Below are 21,078 nucleotides of genomic sequence, written 5' to 3' on the forward strand. Positions count from 1 at the left end.
TGGGGACCCCTGCGCGCTATGAGTCCCGTGAGCTGTGCGGTGCCAGCGCCCGCTCCCCCCCACTTGCTCAGGGCTCCGGCACAATATTGCAATACTTACCTCTCCCCGTGCCTCTGCAGCAGCTCCGGTCTCTTCCGCGGCTGCTGCACTGTGACATCTCAGGTCAGAGGGCGCGGTGACATCTTTACACCGCGCTCTCTCCTGAGCCGTCACAGCGCAGAGCGGGAAGACGCCGGCGCGGGTGAGGAGTCTGGAGCAGCTGCAGCAGGTAAGAAGTGAGGTGAGTATTTGTTTTTTTGTTTTTTAATATATGGAGGCGTGGGGCATTATAAGGGGGGGAGAGATGACATCCTGCATGGTGCATTATAAGAGGGGGTGACATCCTGCATGGGGCATTATATGAGGGGGGAGAGGTGACATCCTGCATGGGGCATTATAAGAGGAGGTGACATCCTGCAAGGGGCATTATATAGGGGGAGAGTTGACATCCTGCATCGGGCATTATATGAGGGGTGACATCCTGCATGGGGCATTATATGAGGGGTGACATCCTGCGTGGGGCATTAAATGAGGGAAGACATCCTGCATTGGGCATTATAAGGGGGGGTGACATCCTGCATGGGGAATTATAAGGGGGGGTGACATCCTGCATGGGGCATTATGTGGGGGGAACAGCCTGCATGGGACATTATAAGGGGCGGTGACATCCTGCATGGGACAATATAAGGGGGGTGACATCCTGCATGGGGCATTATAAGGGGGGGGTGACATTCTGCATGGGGCATTATGTGGGGGAAACAGCCTGCATGGGGCATTATAAGGGGTGGTAACATCCTGCATGGGGCAATATAAAGGGGGTGACATCCTGCATGGGGCATTATAAGGGGGGGTGACATCCTGCATGGGGCTTTATAAGGGAGGGGAGAGGTGACATCCTGCATGGGGCATTATGTGGGGGAACAGACTGCATGGGGCATTATGTGGGGGGAACAGCCTGCATGGGGCATTATGTGGGGGAACAGACTGCATGGGGCATTATGTGGGGGGAACAGCCTGCATGGGGCATTATTTTGGGGCCAGTATTCTGTATGGAGCATTATAAGGGGGCCAGTATCCTGTGCAGAGCGTAATATGGGGGCCAGTGTCCTGTATGGAGAATTATTTGGGGGCCAGTATTCTGTATGAAGCATTATAAGGGGGCCAGTATTTTGTACAGAGCATAATATAGGGGTCAGTATCCTGCTAGGAGCATTATTTGGGGGCCAGTATTCTGTATGGAGCATTATAAGGGGGTCAGTATCCTGTGCAGAGCGTAATATGGGGGCCAGTATCCTGCATGGAGCATTATTTTGGGGCCAGTATTCTGTATGGAGCATTATAAGGGGGCCAGTATCCTGTACAGAGCGTAATATGGGGGCTAGTATCCTGCATGGGCCGCGATTTTGGGGCCAGTATTCTGTATGGAGCGTTATATGGGGGCCAGTATCCTGTACAGAGCGTAATATGGGGGCCAGTATCCTGTATGGAGCATTTTATGGGGGCCATTATTCTGTATGGAGCGATTCACCGGTTTCTGAGCTGTTGGAATTTACAATAGATATCAGTCATGTAATGTAAGAAGTGAAATCTTTGGCCTTGTACTATATATATATTTCTCTGCTGTATCTGTGCATCGTGAAGCGTGGTATGTGTTAAAGGGACCCACAGATACTCTTTCGCCCGGGGCCCACAAAAACCTGGAGCCGGCCCTGGGTAGAGGGGAGGGCTCAAGAGGTTCCACATACTTTTTGAGTAAGGACCTGTGGAACACGTTGTAGACCTTAAGGACCTGAGGAAGTTCAAGATGAAACCCTGCTGGGTTAATGACGGGGGTTATTTTATAGGGACAAATAAACCTAAGTCCCAGCTTCTAAGAAGGAACTTTCAATCTTATATTTCTGGTCAGCCATACGTTTATACTTGTTTATACCCTTCATCCAATTTTAATGTGGATACCCTCAAATGAAAGCTGAAAGTCTTAACTTCAACTTCATCTGAATTGTTTTGTTTAAAATTCACTGTGGTAATGTCTAGAACCAAAATTAGAAAAATGTTGTCTCTGTCCAAATATATATGGACCTAACTGTATGAACACCTGAGCAAGTGTCTTGGAATTTGGAAGTGCAGGCAATGCAACAAAGTGAACCATTTTACTGAACCTATCTACTACCACCAAAACCACAGTTTTGCCTGCAGAAACCGGTAGGTCAGTAATAAAATCCATGGACAAGTGTGTTCATGGCCTACTAGGGATAGGTAGCGGAAGAGGAGTACCAGACAGACGGGTATGCGAAACCTTAGGACACGTGCAAATACTACAAGCAGCTACGTCTTCCATCACATCCCGATGCAATTCCGGCCACCAAAAACGACGAGAGAGGAGGTCCACAGCTGCCTTACCACCTGGATGCCCAGCAAGCACAGAGTTATCATGTTCCTTAATTACTTTGCGGCGCAGATTAGATGGTACAAATAACCTTCCTGAAGGTGCCCCCTGAGCCTCCAACACCTCACCCTCACCCTCCAATTCAGGATACAGTACTGAAATGACTACCAATTTCTGTAATATCGGGGGAAATATTCTCATGTTCACCACCACTAGGGAAGCTCCGGGACAAAGCATCAGCCTTGATATTTTTAACCCCTGGACGAAAAGTGACAACAAAATTGAACCTAGTAAAAACAGGGACCATCTGGCTTGCCTAAGGTTGAGACGTTTAGTTGATTGGAGATATGACAGGTTCTTATGGTCAGTAATAACAGTAATAGGATTGACAGCCCCCTCCAACCAATGTCGCTATTCCTTGAACGTAAATTTGATCGCCAAAAGTTCTCTATTACCCATGTCATAATTTATCTCAGCCAAAGACAATTTTTTAGAAAATAAGGAGCATGGACACCATTTACCAGGGGACGAACCCCGAGACAACACAGCCCCAACCTCGACATCCGACGCATCAACTTCCACAATAAAGGGTTGGGAAACATCGGGTTGACTGAGTATAGATGCAGTGGCAAAATTATTCTTTTTGGAAGAAAAAGCCTGGAGGGAAGCATCCGACCATTTGGAAAAATCAGACCCCTTTTTAGTCATGTCAGTCATGACAGAGTAATTTTGGATGAATTTCCAGTACAAATTAGTAAAGCCCAGAAATCATTGTAGAGCCTTTAGGTTCTCGAGACATTCCCAATCAAGGAATGCACGGATCTCCTCCGGATCCATCTGAAAACCCAAAGATGACAACAAGTACCCCAAAAGCTGCACCTACTGAACAGCAAAAACACATTTTTCCAGTTTGGCGTAAAGTTTGTTATCCCTTAATATCTGGAGCACATGCTTAACATGCCCCCGATGAGTCTCAAAATCAGGTGAGTAAACCAAAATATCGTCCAGATAGACCACCACAAACCTCCCCACCAAATGATGGAAAATATAATTTATAAAATACTGGAATACCGCAGGTGCATTGATCAAACCAAAAGGCATAACCAGACTCTCGAAATGTCGTTCCGGGGTATTGAACGCTGTTTTCCATTCGTCCCCTTCTCTGATTCAAACCAGATTGTAGGCTGCCCTTAAATCCAACTTGGAGATTACCTTAGCTCCCACAACCTGGCTGAACAAATCAGGAATCAGAGGAAGAGGGTATGGATCATGGATGGTAATTTGATTTAATTCCTGGAAATCTAAACAGGGATGTAGACCACCATCTTTTTTCTTCACAAAGAAGAACCTTGCCGCCACGGGCGAAGATGAGGGTCTGATATGTCCCTTCTCCAGACTTTCCGCAATGAAATCCTTCATGGCTTGTCTCTCAGGGCCTGAAAGATTACACAGACTGGACTTCGGTTGTTTAGCTCCGGGGGTCAGGTTAATAGGACAGTCATAAGCACGATGAGGAGGCAAATCCTGACACCCCCTCTCAGAAAAACATCCTTAAAGCAAGACAGAAAAGCAGGTAATATTTCCATAGAGACAGTAGCAATGGAAATATCTAAACAGTTCTCATGGCAGTACGCACCCCATTCAATAATCTCCCCGGCTTGTCAAGCCACCAAACAATCGGTATGGGAAGATTGTCCTGGACATAGCAAGGGATTATTTCACAATGAACTGACCCCACCCTCAGTTTTACATTATGTACAATCTGAGTAAATGCTTTCTGTGCAAGTGGCGCCGCGTCAATGGCAAAGATGGAAATAGGTTCAGCTAAAGCACAGCAAGCAAGACCATGAGTTTTCACATACTCAGCATCAACCATGCTGACTCCGTCTCCACTGTCAACACTGTTTTGCTCTCTAGCACCAACTCTGCTGACAGGACAAAGTGGTAACTGCAGGTTGGTAACAAATGTACCCCTTGTTTATCCAACTCCAGACTGTCAAAAGTTAATCGAGACTCCTTTTGATTAGGAATTGCAGGACAGGTCCCAACAAAATGTCCCTTTTTCCCATAAAAAAAACATATGCCTTTTTTCCTGCGAATCTCTGGGGAGATGTATGATGTAGAGACACCCCCTCACTGCATGGGTTCCTCCACCTTCCCCAGTACTGGCTCAACCCCAGACTGCTCACCCGGCAGAGGTACACAACCCCATTAAGAAGGCCCAGAGAAGGTGGTCTCACCCGTCTATCCCGAAGGCGTCTATCAAGACGTATGGCCAATGACATGGCAGCCTCTGAGGGGTTTCATATACTGCCAAGGCATCTTTCAACCTTTCAGTAAGCCCCTCACAAAATTGACTTCTAAGGTCTGAGTCATTCCATTTGCAATCCGTTTCCCATCTACGGAATTCCAAACTGCATGTCTCCACTGACCAATTCCCCTGCTGAAGGCGACGTAGCCTCGACTCAGCAAAGGTGACTCGGTCAGGGTCATCATAGATGAGGGTCGGAGCCCCGAAAAACCCCTCCACAGACTGGAGACAAAAACGCCCACGACTGAGGATCTCCCTGCAGTTGAGAGATCACAATATCAACCCGTTGCTCCTCATTTCCGGAGGAGTAAGGACGAAGTTTAAAATGCAGTTTGCAGGCCTCCTTGAAAACAAAAAACTTACCCCTACCTCCTGAAAACCTATCCGGGGGGGCAACCTTGGGTTCAGGCTGGGCAGGCCTACCTGCAGAGACCCCCACATTAGCGACCAGTAGCTGCTGATGTTGCTGCTGAATCTCACAACGGAGGTCATTCACCTCCAGGGACAGACAGCAGAACTGCTCTGCAAGCCATGCAACAGGACCCATACCAAGGGAGAAAGGAAAAAAAAAAAGTCCTTGCCCAAAAACACACAGGGAAAAAAAAGCAAAAACAAAGTGTCAGTCTTTCTTTTTTTTTTCTTTTCAAAATGTGCTCAGCCGGCGATAATGTCACGCAAGGTGTGGGAAAGACTTAGTGTAACACAAAGGGAAGAGGGAAAGGGAGCCCATACTCTAAGGAAAGGGGGGAAGTGGAGTGTTTTTCCCTGGCGTATGACTAAGTCTAGGGAAGGGAGGAGATGAGCACTAGTCGATCTCCACTAAACACGATATACAACAGGGGTGGACAAACAGGGGGAAATTGCTTAGCTTTAGATGAACTCCAGACAAATGGGCACACGTCCTCAGGCTGCGTGCCCATGTAGCGTTTTTCAAGCGTTTACGCTGCGGAATTTCCGCAGCGTAAACGCTTGTTAAACGCTAGGCAATCCGCACCTCATGGTCCCCAAGGGGATTCCGCAAGTTCTATGCCCACGCTGCGGATTTTTCTGCTGCGTTCAAAAATCCGCAGCATGTTCATTAATTTTGCGTTTCCGCAAGCGGAATTGCCTTTTACAATGCATTAAAAAAAGCAAGGCAATTCCGCATGTGGAATACAGCAGGTATTTATACACCCAGGCAGGGTGTTAACTAGCCAGCGGGAGGTAGCCGCTGGGTCCTAGAGATAGCCTCTAAGAAGATGTCTGTAATGCAGAGATCTCCTGCAACCAACTACAGGGCGACTGTCTGTCACCTCTGACACACCCGTGACAGCTGCATTGGTACTCCGATGTAGGGATGTAGGTCTGCTTAGTCCTAGTCATTCTTCTACTTTCCTCTCCTGCACTGAGCCACTATTGCAAACTCAGCTCTGCTCCAACGGTTACTCCTCTTAGAGTCAGCTCTGCTATACTATTGTTCCCATTCTGCTGCCATTGTTCCAGTTCAGCCACTCCAGTCGCTGTTACTACAGCTTTGACCTTTGCTCCAACTAGATTGCCTTGCTACACCAGAGCTACCTAACCTTTGTATTATTGTTTTTAAGTTGAGCAGGATTCCCATCAAACACTATTCATGCCATAAACTATAAATACATGATTTGTGCCGGACTCTCCACTTGGACATTTACCTTTCAATTCCAGGGCTTCACTTCTCACTTCAGTGCAGTGGTGGCTCTCCATCAAAATGATCCTCCTCTTTATTGCAGTCAGTAGGAGTTACAGACCCTTATTCTCCTCCTAATGGAATATCCCTAGTGGCAACTAGCATCTAACAGACATTTCTAAATGCTCATCTATTAATTAATTCATTAGTTTCAGTGAATGGAGGGACCCTCAAAGGCTAAGTGGACCAATCACTGATGTTCTACCTAATAAGAATTATTTTCTAAGTCTATGGCGAGCCTGTCTTACTCTATAGTTTATTTCTGATGTTTGCTTACCTTGAGCTTTTCAAGTTTCTCATTGTAAAGATCCATATGTGTTGGCCCTTCTAGTTTTCACTATGGACCTCTGGGTCATTTTTGATGAAGAGGACTATTGTGCACTGGGATTTTTTTGAAGGTGAATTCAAAAAATGTCCTCAGAACTTTTAAGTAGGTCCTTCAAGTTGGAAACCCAGAAGATGCAGCTTATAACACAAAGAAATAGACCTCTATTTTTAAAAAAAAAAAAATAATAATTTAGGCCCTGATTTATCAAAACCGGCGATTATTTTTGCTGGTCTTGTTGAGAGGGTATGGTGGAGTCAGACCCTTCTGACTCATGAAGAGGTGCACGCCTCTTCATGAATCAGGAACATCTAATGAGCTGCATACGCCTCAATGCGCTAAGCCAAAAAATCTGAGTGAGCCACAGCTCATCATGAACTAAAATTGGCGTAGTTGGGAGAAACTGGTGTGAAAATGCCAAAAGTCGCTAAATTTTGACGCAACTCCCAACTGACCCCAAATTTTGCAATTTTTCAGAGTTCATTTTTAAATTTGTTCATTCTAATGTCCATTGTGGCTTCCTATCACTTATATCATATATCATATCACTTCTGCAAGCAATTATCAACCACATATGTCCATAAAACTTTCTACATCCAGTAAAAAAAAAAGTCAACCAGTTGGATAGATTAGTCTCAAGTTTACAACATCCATTAAGACCTACAACCAAAGAATTATGTTACTGTGTATTAAAGCCCGCTCAGATAAGGAGGCTCCTTCCGTCAGTCACACGTCCTCATTCGATGTGTCAGATGAAGGAACATTATAAATGAACTGTTACAGGTTTTTTTTTTTACCTTCTTAGATTCAAGGATTAATACAGCAATCTTACGTGTTTTCGCTTAAAGTGCAGCTTCCCAGATTGCTACACATCCATACATTAAATAAATGGATGTCTGCAATCTAGACGAGGAGCAGTGTTTCTGTGGGAACCGGGGAAAGCAGAAATGAACTCAACCTCCCCCTCCTAACACTTTACAAGAATATAGGGGGAAAACATTTATCAAAGTGAGTTTAAATGGAAAATATCAGCTATGTCCTATTAGTTCTCCCCTGCTGCAGGGCTGCGAACTACTGTTATGTCGATGTTCTTAGAAACCACAGATATGATGCCCGTCCTCACTGACAATGGCAGCTGCTGATGTTTTTACATTTTCTTATCCATACATTGCATCCTAAAAAGTGTGAAGGTTGGTGACATTGGGCAAAAGATAAAAACCGCCACATAGTGACATGGCACTGCGTCACACTGCTTCCTCTTACCTTTTCTTCTATCTTTATTCTCATCCCCTACTACTGTATTTCTTCAACTCTGCTTTATTCTTTTCCTCTTGACTTCTTCTTTTCCTTTTTCTTGTTTCTTCTTACCTTTTCTACTTTTTGTCATTATCTATTTTCCTTTTTATTCTTCTTTAATTCTTATTTATTTTTCCTGCTCCTTCTTTTTCCTTTTTTATCTTCCGTACTTGGCTTATTGTAATATGCTTCTTCTCCCCTTTTCACTACCTTTATTTGTCCTCCTTTTTTCTTGTCAACCTCTTACTCTCCTTTATTCATTTTCTCTCCTTTTCCTTCTTTGACTTCACCTATTTCACCTCCATCACCTTTGTCTTTTTCTTTTTTTACTGCTTTCTTTGTTGTCTTCTCATTTTCCTTTTTGGCCTTTTATTCTTTTTTTTCCTGTACACTTTCTTCTTGTACACATTTTTTTTTCCTATTTGTCTTCCCCAATTTATTTTTCTCTTCTTCATGCTTCTGCTTCTTTTTTGCTCTCCTCCTTTCTCCTCCATTTGATGGCTTCTGTCCTGTTTCTACATTAACTTCACCTTTTTATACTTTCTCTTCTTCTTTCTCCTTTTTTAAATGTTATCCTATTTAGCTCTGATTTTTCTGCTTTAACTCCACCATTGTCTTCTTCTACTCCTTTCTTTTTGTTCTTCATTGCCTTCATCTTACTTTCACTTTTTTTTGCTTCTTTTTCCACTTGCTTTTTTTCTGCTTTTCCCTCTACTAATATTCTTCTTGTCTTTTTCTTTGTCTTCTCTGTCTTTCTCTCAAAAGTTTTTTATATATACTTCAAGTGAATTATTTGAACATGTATTTCCAGGATATCTTCCTATACTTGTTAATAAACTTCTATATTAGACACAGTTCAGAGACATATGAGTGTCAGATCCATATTTATAATCCAGGGTAACCCCCTTTAAGATCATGTGTTACTTCACTCCCTTCCATTTAACTCTTAGCAAAATGATGGGGCATTTCCTAAATGATCATCAGTGTATTACTTGGGAATACAGGTTATGCTGGTATTACTGGTTCCTGGCTTGTTTAAAGGGGGTTTCTATCATTACGTATATAAAGTTCTACAACGTTTGAATGTTCTACTTCAATTCCTCGCCATTTTCAAGTTAAGTGTTTCCTTTCAGTGAATTAGAACTCTCATTTCTGGAAACCTGTTAGCAAGATTTTAGACCCAAAACTAACATCATCTATGTAAAGCATCTGAAATGTTGATGGCCTCCATACCTTCGTATCATAACCCCGTTCATTTTTTATAAATCCATCGGCTAATGTTTGTACAAAAGAGTTTGCAACTAAAGGGGGATTGGTTTGGTCTTCCGGCCTCCATCCCTCTTCCTCCTCCAACCACTGCCTTCCTGTTTGTGACTAACAGGTCACTCTTCTCTGCAACCTTCTCCCCCGCCCAAGATCTTGTGTAGGCGCCATCATTCTCCAGGGTGGCGTATGCGCAGATCTATAGTACAGCTCTCGAAAAGCCATCAGGATCTTATTGTGCTGCTCCCGGGAAAGACAGCACCGGCGCAAGATTTTGGGCAAAGCTGGAAGACAGAGAGAAGAGGGACCTGTCAGTCACTAACAGAAGGCCGGTGGTGGGAGGAGATAGTGGGAAAGAGGCCAGAGAGCTGTTAATGAAGGTCCAAGCCACCCCCCCTGCAGTTGCATGCTCATTTGCTCAAACATTCACCAATCTATTTCTAGAAAATAGAGAAACTGACTTCTAATATGAAAGTATGGATGTCAACAACATTTCAGATGCTCTACATCGGTGACTTCCATTTAGGGTCTAAAAATCTGCCCCTTTAAGAGGCAGTAAACCAGTGCATAGCTAAAGCATTATCATATAAAATTGTATCCAGTCTAGACAATGCTCTGTGAGCTAAATACATTAGCTGTAGCTCTACAAATCTCTCTGGTAGTTTGCTACAATGTATCAGTCAGCTGTTTAGCTCACAGAGCATTGTCTACACCTGATATATTTGTTTCTACTTCTTAGCTGCTCAAGAATTGAAACATAAAGTATAGAAGAAAGTTATAGAACTTTTCACATCTGTAAAGATTAATATTTATTTTCATAAAAAAAAAAAACTTCAAACCCTTTCCATTTAGGTTTAGACTGAAAGTTAAGATGTTTCCTAGCTGTACGTGTCTTTCCCATGACACCAGCGCCGACAACCAGCCTGAGGCCACACCAGTGAGAAAGCAATTTTTCTGACTGAATGGAGATATTATAGCTTTCTATGGGGATAGGGTAACCTGGCATAACATGGACAGAATGACAGATCCAGAGCAGCTTTTCAGCCCAGAGAGCATGCACTGAATGTTCAATGTGCCATGCAATGAGCACTAAGCAGTCAACACATTCCCAGCAAATGCTACATAAACTAGGATTTTCCCAGCAAGTGAAGCCTCCACCGGCTACCGTCAGTCCCCGGTCATGATGTCTGGGACATGTTACCCTTAGGCAAGATCAGTCTCAGGCTATAAATTGAATTGATTATTCTTTCATTATGGTTGCTAGGCCATGAAAGAAAAGTCATCAAAGACGTATCATTTGTGAGTGGCGTCTGGGAAGTAAAGCCTGGTAGAGCCTTGTACTACCGACTGACCTGTGCACAATAGCGTATGAATATTGCACAGACACACTGTCCAACGCTGCATTCCCGCGTTGAGTATTTGATGAGCTTGTAATGTTGCAGATTTCCTAAAGCATTTCTCCACCTATTAGTTCACTTGAGTATTTTTCTTGTGTTTTTGGAATGCAGCTTTTTTACATACGTTTTAGCGAGAATGAACTGTGGAGGCAACGCTTCTGAAAGTGCTTTGGCATGTCAAGAGCACTTAAAGAAGTTGTCCACTACTTGGACAACTCCTTGTCATACCCCACACTTGGCCCCGATAAAATAAAAAAGCCTATACTCACCTCCCATGCCAGCGCCGTTCCAGCGGTGTCGGCGCTCTCGGTCCCGGGGCTCTCGTGCGGTTGTTGTGACACATGAACCAGGCGTCACTGTCCTCGCCTTTGGACAAATTGAACATGAAGAGGAAGTCAGAGATCAGCTGCAGCCCTGACTTCCTCTTCATGTTCAATTGGACAGTAGGCGGAGTCAGTGACGCCAGCGCTGATTGGGCGCGATGGGTACCACGTGTCATACAACCACGCAAGAGCCCCGGAACCGCGAGTGCTGACACCGCTGGAACAGCACCGGCATGGGAGGTGAGTATAAGCTTTTTTGTTTTATCGGGGCCAAGCGTGGGGTATGAGAAGGGGTTGTCCTAGTAGTAGACAGCCCCTTTAAGCACTATTTACATATTAATGAAATCAGTGATTTTTTTGTTTGTTTGTTGATGGAGCAATAAATTACATATCTTGGAGAGCAACATAACCATATAACAGAATGGGAGGTGGATCGTGCTGTGAGTTTCCCTTTAAGGTCAGCTGTATAGCTCAGTGTAAAGCAAGCTTTCCCTAGTGATGCTATAATAGAGACATACTGGGGAGCAGAAATGGTCTGGCAAAGGAAAAGAGTTCAGAGAAATAATAAATCCTAAAAGAGAATAAACAAATTAAAGCCTTCATTAAATATAAGTAAAAGACCAGTCATCAATATCTTAGTCCCAGATGACCCATTTAAAGGGAACCTGTCAGCAGGTTTTTAGACCCCAGAGTAACGTCATCATGGTAAAGTGTACCTTTTATTACTTCCATACCTTTATACTACAGGTCCCTCTCTCTATTGTCTTGTAATCTATCTGTGAATTCTTATGTAAATGAGCTCACAAGTGCAGAGACTTGGTCTACACTTACAGCTCACTTGCTTCTCCGGCCTCTTTCTCCTCCTCCTGCCAGTGATTGACAGGTTACTCATTTCTGTGTCATCTCTTCCTTGCCGATGTCTTGCAAAGGAGCCATCATTACGGAGCAGCGCATGCACAGTGACGTTGCAAGAGCTAGTGTGGCACCCCAGGGGTCTGGTTTCCACAGTAACAGCAATGTTATGTCTGAGAGCAGGTGGGAGGTCTCTTGGTCAGGAATCCTATGCATGCCACACCTCCTGCCCAGTCCTGGGAGGGGAAGGACTTCCCCTATATAAACCTGGGGCTGAGGCAGGGTTAGAGAGTTCAGAGGGAGAGTTCAGCCAGGAGGGCTGACAGGGAGCTGTGGCTCCGGCTGGGCCCAGCTCCTGGGCCATGCCAGGAGTAGAGACAGAGAAGAGAAGCAGCTATGGGAAGAAACAACAGGAGCTCTCTGGGAGCAGTGTTACAAGGAGTCAGGGGCTGGCAGCTGCAGAGCTCGCCCTGACTGAGAAGATTTCTTACCGGACCCGGAGTCCGAGGCTGTGGGGACTAATCTTTACCCAGCAGCAGAAACCGCCCGGCAAGGGATTTCAGGTCCTCTGGCCAAGAAACCCGAAGGCACGGTCACACGCGTGGGACCAGCACCGCCGTCGTGGAGCGGACGCCACTAGAAGGCCCCGAGTCGCCGGCCATACGGGTGAGCACCACACGGTACACTCAGGGACGTGGGCTACTTATACCCGCCTCTAGCAAGGTAGCCAGAAGAGTACAGTCAGTTTGGGAGGCCTACAACTCCGCCTGGCCAGGGGAGATCCCATCTGCCCAAGGACTGACCAGGCCCCGATCGCTAGCCAGTACTCCGGGAGGGTCTATCTTTATCACCAGTAAAGACCCTGAACTACACCGCATCGTCTCTGAGTGATTCCTGCTTCCCCCATCATCCACGTCGGCTGCCCTGAGGCCATACCCCTCCCGTTGGGGGTGATACTATCACGCTACACAATCCTACCACCGGCCTCAGCGGTCTGCCCTGCAGCGGCAGCTCCTTCGCTGCATTCAACGGGTGGCGTAGTCGTCCAACATCTACCGCTAATACATCGCCGCTCAGTTTGACTCCCTGGGCACGGACCGGGTCACCGCCACGAGACTACAACCCTCAACAGATCCGGCTCCGGGTAAGCTCCCGCGTGCGCAACGCAGCGCGACACAGGCCCAGGGGCGCGTCAACTTTTGGCGTAGTCGGCAGGATTTCGTGCCCGCAACCACCGGGTACTGCGTGCCTGAAAAAGACTGTTCAAACTTACCAGTGGTGAAGTTTCCCGCCATCCGGCGCCATCTTTTGCCTTCTTCCCGCCATCCGCGAAGTTTTCCCGCCATCCGGCGCCATCTTCTGCCTTCTTCCCGCCATCCGTGGAGTTTTCCCGCCGTTGGACGCCATCTTGAAGACGCCGCGCGGGAAGAAGAGGGGCGTGGACTCCGAAGGCGCGCGAGAACTGAAGCCCCGCCTCACGTCCGGACGTTGCGTAAGGTCCTGGAAGGAGCCCAGCAGACGCCGACGTCACAGGAGCGCGACGGAAGGTCCTCAACCCTGACGATCCACTGCGGAGCCGCGGCCTACGGAAGAGGATCATCGCAAGGTAGGCCACGGTCCACTAGGGGGGAGAAGGATGTCGGATATGGAGGAGAGCTTCACCGCTTCAACCCCCGCCAGCGCCACCGCTGTTGCGGTCATGCCTTTCACCATGCCCTATATCCCGGGGGCAGCCTGGCTACCCCAGTACTCAGGGGAGTCACATACCCTGCATGACTTTAGAGAAAAGCTGGATAGCCTCTTCCAGGTGTACCCCCTCACAGAGGAGCAAAAAGTGAGCATCCTGGTGGCCCAATTAACCGGGGCAGCTCAAAGGGAGGTAAAGTCCTGGCCACCTGGGAGGAGGACTGTCGCAGAGATACTAACCCAGCTAACCGAGGAGGAGCTGCAGTACTACCAATACGAGGAAAGCCAAGAGGACCCGGACGGGTCTGAGGACTACCCTCAGGAGGGAGCACAAAGAGGACATAGCTACTGAAGGGAAGTAGCGTGAATAAAGAGCTGTAAATAGTTACCCGTAAGGGTACAAGGACTGCTGCTAATCAAAATATGGTCCCCGTTGGGATTAGTGAATTGTTCCCCATGTGCCCCTATCTTAAACCAGGCTGAGGACTGTGAGCAGCCATTCCTTATCCCCACTGACCGAGGACTGAGAGCGGTCGTTCTTTCCCTCTACCTGGCCGAGGACTGAGAGCGGCCATATCCTGTAAATAATTATGTGTTTCTAGTAATTTATAGGAGTCTTTGGTGGATTTACCGGGAATCCTGTGTACATAGTTGGAGCGTAACCCGGAATGGACTAAAGACTGTTAAGGACTCGGGGCAGGACAGACCCCTACCTGGTTACGTCTCCCTGTTTTGGTGAAATGGACACCTTGCTTTTCTTCAAAGACTGCACCCGGTTGCGGACACGCCGTAACCATCTTTATGTGTTTTTCTTATTGTATTATTATTGTTTATACCTTGTTATGTTTTTCTAAAAATATGTTTAGTCCCGGAGTACTAAATTTCACTAGGGGGGAATGTGGCACCCCAGGGGTCTGGTTTCCACAGTAACAGCAATGTTATGTCTGAGAGCAGGTGGGAGGTCTCTTGGTCAGGAATCCTATGCATGCCACACCTCCTGCCCAGTCCTGGGAGGGGAAGGACTTCCCCTATATAAACCTGGGGCTGAGGCAGGGTTAGAGAGTTCAGAGGGAGAGTTCAGCCAGGAGGGCTGACAGGGAGCTGTGGCTCCGGCTGGGCCCAGCTCCTGGGCCATGCCAGGAGTAGAGACAGAGAAGAGAAGCAGCTATGGGAAGAAACAACAGGAGCTCTCTGGGAGCAGTGTTACAAGGAGTCAGGGGCTGGCAGCTGCAGAGCTCGCCCTGACTGAGAAGATTTCTTACCGGACCCGGAGTCCGAGGCTGTGGGGACTAATCTTTACCCAGCAGCAGAAACCGCCCGGCAGGGGATTTCAGGTCCTCTGGCCAAGAAACCCGAAGGCACGGTCACACGCGTGGGACCAGCACCGCCGTCGTGGAGCGGACGCCACTAGAAGGCCCGAGTCGCCGGCCATACGGGTGAGCACCACACGGTACACTCAGGGACGTGGGCTACTTATACCCGCCTCTAGCAAGGTAGCCAGAAGAGTACAGTCAGTTTGGGAGGCCTACAACTCCGCCTGGCCAGGGGAGATCCCATCTGCCCAAGGACTGACCAGGCCCCGATCGCTAGCCAGTACTCCGGGAGGGTCTATCTTTATCACCAGTAAAGACCCTGAACTACACCGCATCGTCTCTGAGTGATTCCTGCTTCCCCCATCATCCACGTCGGCTGCCCTGAGGCCATACCCCTCCCGTTGGGGGTGATACTATCACGCTGCACAATCCTACCACCGGCCTCAGCGGTCTGCCCTGCAGCGGCAGCTCCTTCGCTGCATTCAATGGGTGGCGTAGTCGTTCAACATCTACCGCTAATACATCGCCGCTCAGTTTGACTCCCTGGGCACGGACCGGGTCACCGCCACGAGACTACAACCCTCAACAGATCCGGCTCCGGGTAAGCTCCCGTGCGCGCGATGCCGCGCGACGAAGGCCCAGGGGCGCGTCACTAGAATATCCACCTGCGCATGCATCTTCTCGTGATGACGGCGCTTACATGTGATGTTGGCCGAGGGAGAAGACCACAACAACTAACATATCGCACAGTTGCCATTATTCCTGGGGTGGCGCATACACAGATGGATATTCTGGCTCTAGCCATATCATCATGATGTAACTGCGCATGCAACACCCCTGGAATGATGGCGCCTGTTTTGGCTGTGCATGCATCGCCCCTGGAATGATGACGCCTGCCCCAGATATGTTCTTGGGGGGATCAGGTCACAACAGCTGACGTCATGCACAGGCACCATTATTTCTAGGGGTAGCGCATGCACAGATGGATATTCTGGCTCTCACAATATCACGATGTAACTGCGCGTGCACCACCCTTAGAATGATGGCGCCTGCCCCCCATATGTTAGTGGGGGGAACAGGTCACAACAGCTGACATCTCGCACAGGCGCGATCATTTCTAGGGGCGGCGCATGCACAGATGGATATTCTGGCTCTCGCAATATCATCACGATGTAACTGCGCATGCATCACCCCTGGAATAATGCCACCTATTTTGACTGGGAATGTTAATCTGCATGCACCACCCCTGGAATGATGGCGCCTGTCCCAGATATGTTGGTGGGGGGAACAGGTCACAACAGCTGACCTTGTGCACAGGCGGCATTATTTCTAGGGGTAACGCATGCACAGATGGATATTCTGGCTCTCGCAATATCACAATGTAACTGCGCATGCACCACCCCTGGAATGATGGCGCCTGCCACAGATATGTTGGTGGGGGCAAGAGGTCACAACAACTGACATCGTGCACAGGCACCATTATTTCTAGGGGTAGCGCATACACAGATGGATATTCTGTCTCTCGCAATTTCACGATGTAACTGCGCGTGCACCACCCCTGGAATGATGCCGCCTATTTTGGCTGGGGAAGCAGCTCACAGAAACTGATATTTTGTGCCAGAGAGGTGAATGTTCAGATGGATATTCCGGCTCTTGCTACATCATCAGGATGTTACTGCACATGCACCACCCCTGGAATGATGGCACCTACCTGAGATGTTGGTAAGATGGGGTAAGCAGATCACAGAGAAGAGTAACCTGTCAATCACTGGCAGGAGGTCGGCACTGGGAGGAGAAAGAGGCTGGAGAATCCAAAGAACTGTAAGTATAGACCCAGCCCTGGCACTTGCAAGCTCATTTACATAAGAATTCACTGATTGATTAAAAGACAACGGTGACACTGACTTATGATATAAAGGCTGGGCCGGCGTCAGCACCCGGGCAAATTCCGGGGCCCTGAGCAGGCGGGGGCCCACTCGCGGTCGGGCACCCCGCTGGGCTATGGGCGGAGGAGAGCGGTGCCAGAGCCCGCCCTTCTCCCCCGCTTGCTCAGGGCCCCGACAGCCGGATACTTACCTCTCCCCGTCCCTCCGCAGATCCGCTGTCTTCCCGCTCTGCGCTCTGCGGGAAGACGCCGGCGACGCTGGAGTCCGGACCTGAGCAGAGGCAGCAGGTGAGGAGGAGTTAGGTGAGTATTGGATTTATTTTTTTTTTAATGTATGGAGGCATGTGGCATAAAATGGCGGCGGGGGGTGACATCCTGCATGGGGCATTATAAAGAGGGAGGTGACATCCTGCATGGGGCCTTATAAAGAGGGGGGGTGACATCCTGCATGGGGCATTATAAAGAGGGGGGGTGACATCCTGCATGGGGCCTTATAAAGAGGGGGGGTGACATCCTGCATGGGGCCTTATAAAGAGAGGGGGTGACATCCTGCATGGGGCATTATAAAGAGGGGGGGTGACATCCTGCATGGAGCATTATAAGGGGGGGAACAGCCTGTATGGGGCATTATGTGGGGGGAACAGCCTGCACGGAGCATTATATGGGAGCCAGTATCCCGCATGGAGCATTATAAGGGGACCAGTATCCTGTATAGAGCGTTATATGGGGGCCAGTATCCTGTATGGAGCGTTATAAGGGGACCAGTATCCTGTATGGAGCGTCATATGGGGGCCAGTACTCTGTATGGAGTGTTATATGAAGGCCAGTATTCCATATGGAGTGTTATATGGGGGCCAGTATTCCGTATGGAGCGTTATATGGGGGCCAGTATTCCGTATGGAGCGTTATATGGGGGCCAGTATTCCGTATGGAGCGTTATATGGGGGCCAGTATTCCGTATTGAGCGGGCCAGTATTCCGTATGGCGCGTCATATGGGGGCCAGTATTCTGTATGGAGTGTTATATGGGGGCCAGTATTCCGTATGGAGCATTATATGGGGGCCAGTATTCCGTATGGGGCGTTATATGGGGGCCAGTATTCTGTATGGAGTGTTATATGGGGGCCAGTATTCCGTATGGAGCATTATATGGGGGCCAGTATTCCGTATGGAGCGTTATATGGGGGCCAGTATTCCGTATGGGGCGTTGTATGGGGCCAGTATTCCGTATGGAGCGTTATATGAGGGCCGTTATTCAGTATGGAGCGTTATATGGGGGCCAGTATTCGGCATGGAGCGTTATATGGGGGCCAGTATTCGGTATGGAGCGTTATATGGGGGCCAGTATTCCGTATGGAGCGTTATATGGGGGCCAGTATTCCGTATGGGGCGTTATATGGGGGCCAGTATTCCGTGTGGAGCGTTATATGGGGGCCAGTATTCCGTATGGAGCATTATATGGGGGCCAGTATTCCGTATGGAGCGTTATATGGGGGCCAGTATTCTGTATGGAGCGTTATATGGGGGCCAGTATTCGGTATGGAGCGTTATATGGGGGCCAGTATTCTGTATGGAGCGTTATATGGGGGCCAGTATTCGGTATGGAGCGTTATATGGGGGCCAGTATTCCGTATGGAGCGTTATATGGGGGCCAGTATTCCGTATGGGGCGTTATATGGGGGCCAGTATTCCGTGTGGAGCGTTATATGGGGGCCAGTATTCCGTATGGAGCATTATATGGGGGCCAGTATTCCGTATGGGGCGTTATATGGGGGCCAGTATTCCGTATGGAGCGTTATATGGGGGCCAGTATACTGTGTGGAGCGATTCGCCGGTTTCTGAGCTATTGTGGAATTTACAATAGATATCGCTCATGTAATATAAGAAGTGAAATCCTTGGCATTGTACTATATATATATATATATTTCTCTGCGGTATCTCTGCATCATGAATCGTGGTATGTGTTAAAGGGGCCCACTGAGACTCTTTTGCCCGGGGCCCACAAAAACCTGTAGCCGGCCCTGTATAAAGGTATGGGAGTAATCATCAGTACAGGTACTTTGATGTTATTACGTTACTTTGGGATGTAAAACCCTGCTGATAGTTTTCCTTTATCTAGGATTACTAATCATCCATAAATCTGTAAACAGTCATAACGAGGCGCGATATTTTACCACCTCTAGCAGAAGAATCAATGTTTTTTTTTGAAAAAAAACCAAAACCTGAATGGTGCCCAGCTCATTGTAAATCTATTTTTAAAAAGAAAAAAAATTCCTTTCCCCAAACGTTGACCCAGTTTTTTGATAAAGAACAATTTTTTCTTTAGTTACTATTTCCACTTGAAGTTATTGAGACCAACAACGCGTTGATCGTTCATTCCCAATTAGCTGGACATAATACGTGCAAATAATGATAATAAAAAAAAAAAAGAGACTTGGGAAGGTATTCCTGTGTTTTGTGTTGCATCTCTATTATTTTTTAGAGTCTTTAGAATGAAGAGAGAACCAGATGCTGGAGACAAAAGTGGAGAACAGATCACAATGTGGCCAAGAAGAGCAGCCACTTAAGTTCCTATTACCAAAATTCCGAGAACCACTTCAATCTCAAAAGTTTCAGACATCAAGTCTGCCATCGTGTTAAGTGCTCAAATCCTTTTGCTTACCCCAACCAAAAAAAGAGATCTGGTCGTTGGATAGGCAGGAGAAAATAATACAGTTTGCAAATCTCCAAAATTAAACTGTTGGCAGCTCTTCATTAATTCCAAAATATTCCTTTGCACATTCCGTGCCTCGTTCTACACATGTCTTTGTCACCATCGGGCAGCGTCTAATCTGGTATTTGGCAGATGATTATGTATTTACTACACGGCTCGAGATGAGCTCAGATGTGGAAGAATAGGTTCATAAGAAATCCCTCCCGAAAAGGCTTTTTCTATTTTTTTTCCTTGTGTCGGGCCATTGTGCATAAAAATGTCATCTATGTTTGCACGGTGAAGGAGACAAAATGAAATGTACAGAGGAGGGCCTTGTTCTGACTAAGACACTATTTGCTCTAAAACACTTCAGAATCCAGATTAACGTCTTGGCACATTTAGGTTCAAGTGAGGTCCTGGGACTGTCTCTTGGGAAGGATTGCCAAGAAGAAGAATGGGTCGATGGGCAAGGAAGGAATGAGGTGAAAATTCTTCATTAATTGGAAAAAGACAAAAAGCAACATAAAACAGTAATTAGTAAAAAAAAAAAAATAAATAAATAAAATGCCCGAAAATGTGATTCTTAAGATCCGGGCAATGAATTTCTAATCCAAATAAAAGCAAACAAGGAACCCAATAATGTTCTATAAAAAGAAAGAAACCATCAGCTCACCAAAATGCCATAGAAAATATTTGTAAATTCTAATATTGAATCGATCTTCGGGACAGGAATGGTGGATCCTGTGTTAATTGCTGTATATAGAGGTGTTATCAGTCATTGTACAGGAGGGGGAGGAGGTGAGCTGTGATATTACCTATTGTGAATGGTGGATCCTGTGTTATCTACTGTATATAGAGGTGTTATTAGTCATTGTACAGGAGGAGGTGAGCTGTGACATCATCTATTGTGAATGGTGGATCCTGTGTTATCTACTGTATATAGAGGTGTTATCAGTCATTGTACAGGAGGGGGAGGAGGTGAGCTGTGATATTACCTATTGTGAATGGTGGATCCTGTGTTATCTACTGTATATAGAGGTGTTATTAGTCATTGTACAGGAGGAGGTGAGCTGTGACATCATCTATTGTGAATGGTGGATCCTGTGTTATCTGCTGTATATAGAGGTGTTATTAGTCTTTGTACAGGAGGTGGAGGAGGTGAGCTGTGACATCACCTATTGTGAATGGTGGATCCTGTATTATCTGCTGTTTATAGAGGTTTTATCAGTCATTGTACAAAAGGAGGAGGAGGTGAGCTGTGACATCATCTATTGTGAATGGTGGATCCTGTGTTATCTTCTGTATATAGTGTGACAAAGTCACTGGTGATATATGTGAGGGGAGATATGTTTCACTGTGGCTGTTAGCCTCAGTGAACTGAACCTACAAGTTTTCTTCAGCATGTTAGGTGCTGAAGAGGTTAATTATACATTTTGGGATGGGTCCTTTGTGAGTAGGTGTGAGATGGGTGGGATGCCTACACAATATATCTCCACCTCAAGGGTGTGGCTGAAGGAGTTAAATCTCTAGCATTGAGGTTTTTTTTCTGTTGTGAGTTTGGAGGAGGAAGTCTTCAGACTGTGGAACTTGAGCTCAGGAGGACCTGAAG

Source organism: Phyllobates terribilis, unplaced genomic scaffold, assembly GCF_046119375.1.
Source record: "Phyllobates terribilis strain yellow unplaced genomic scaffold, ASM4611937v1 Scaffold_1__5_contigs__length_1240528914, whole genome shotgun sequence".
NCBI lineage: Eukaryota > Metazoa > Chordata > Amphibia > Anura > Dendrobatidae > Phyllobates > Phyllobates terribilis.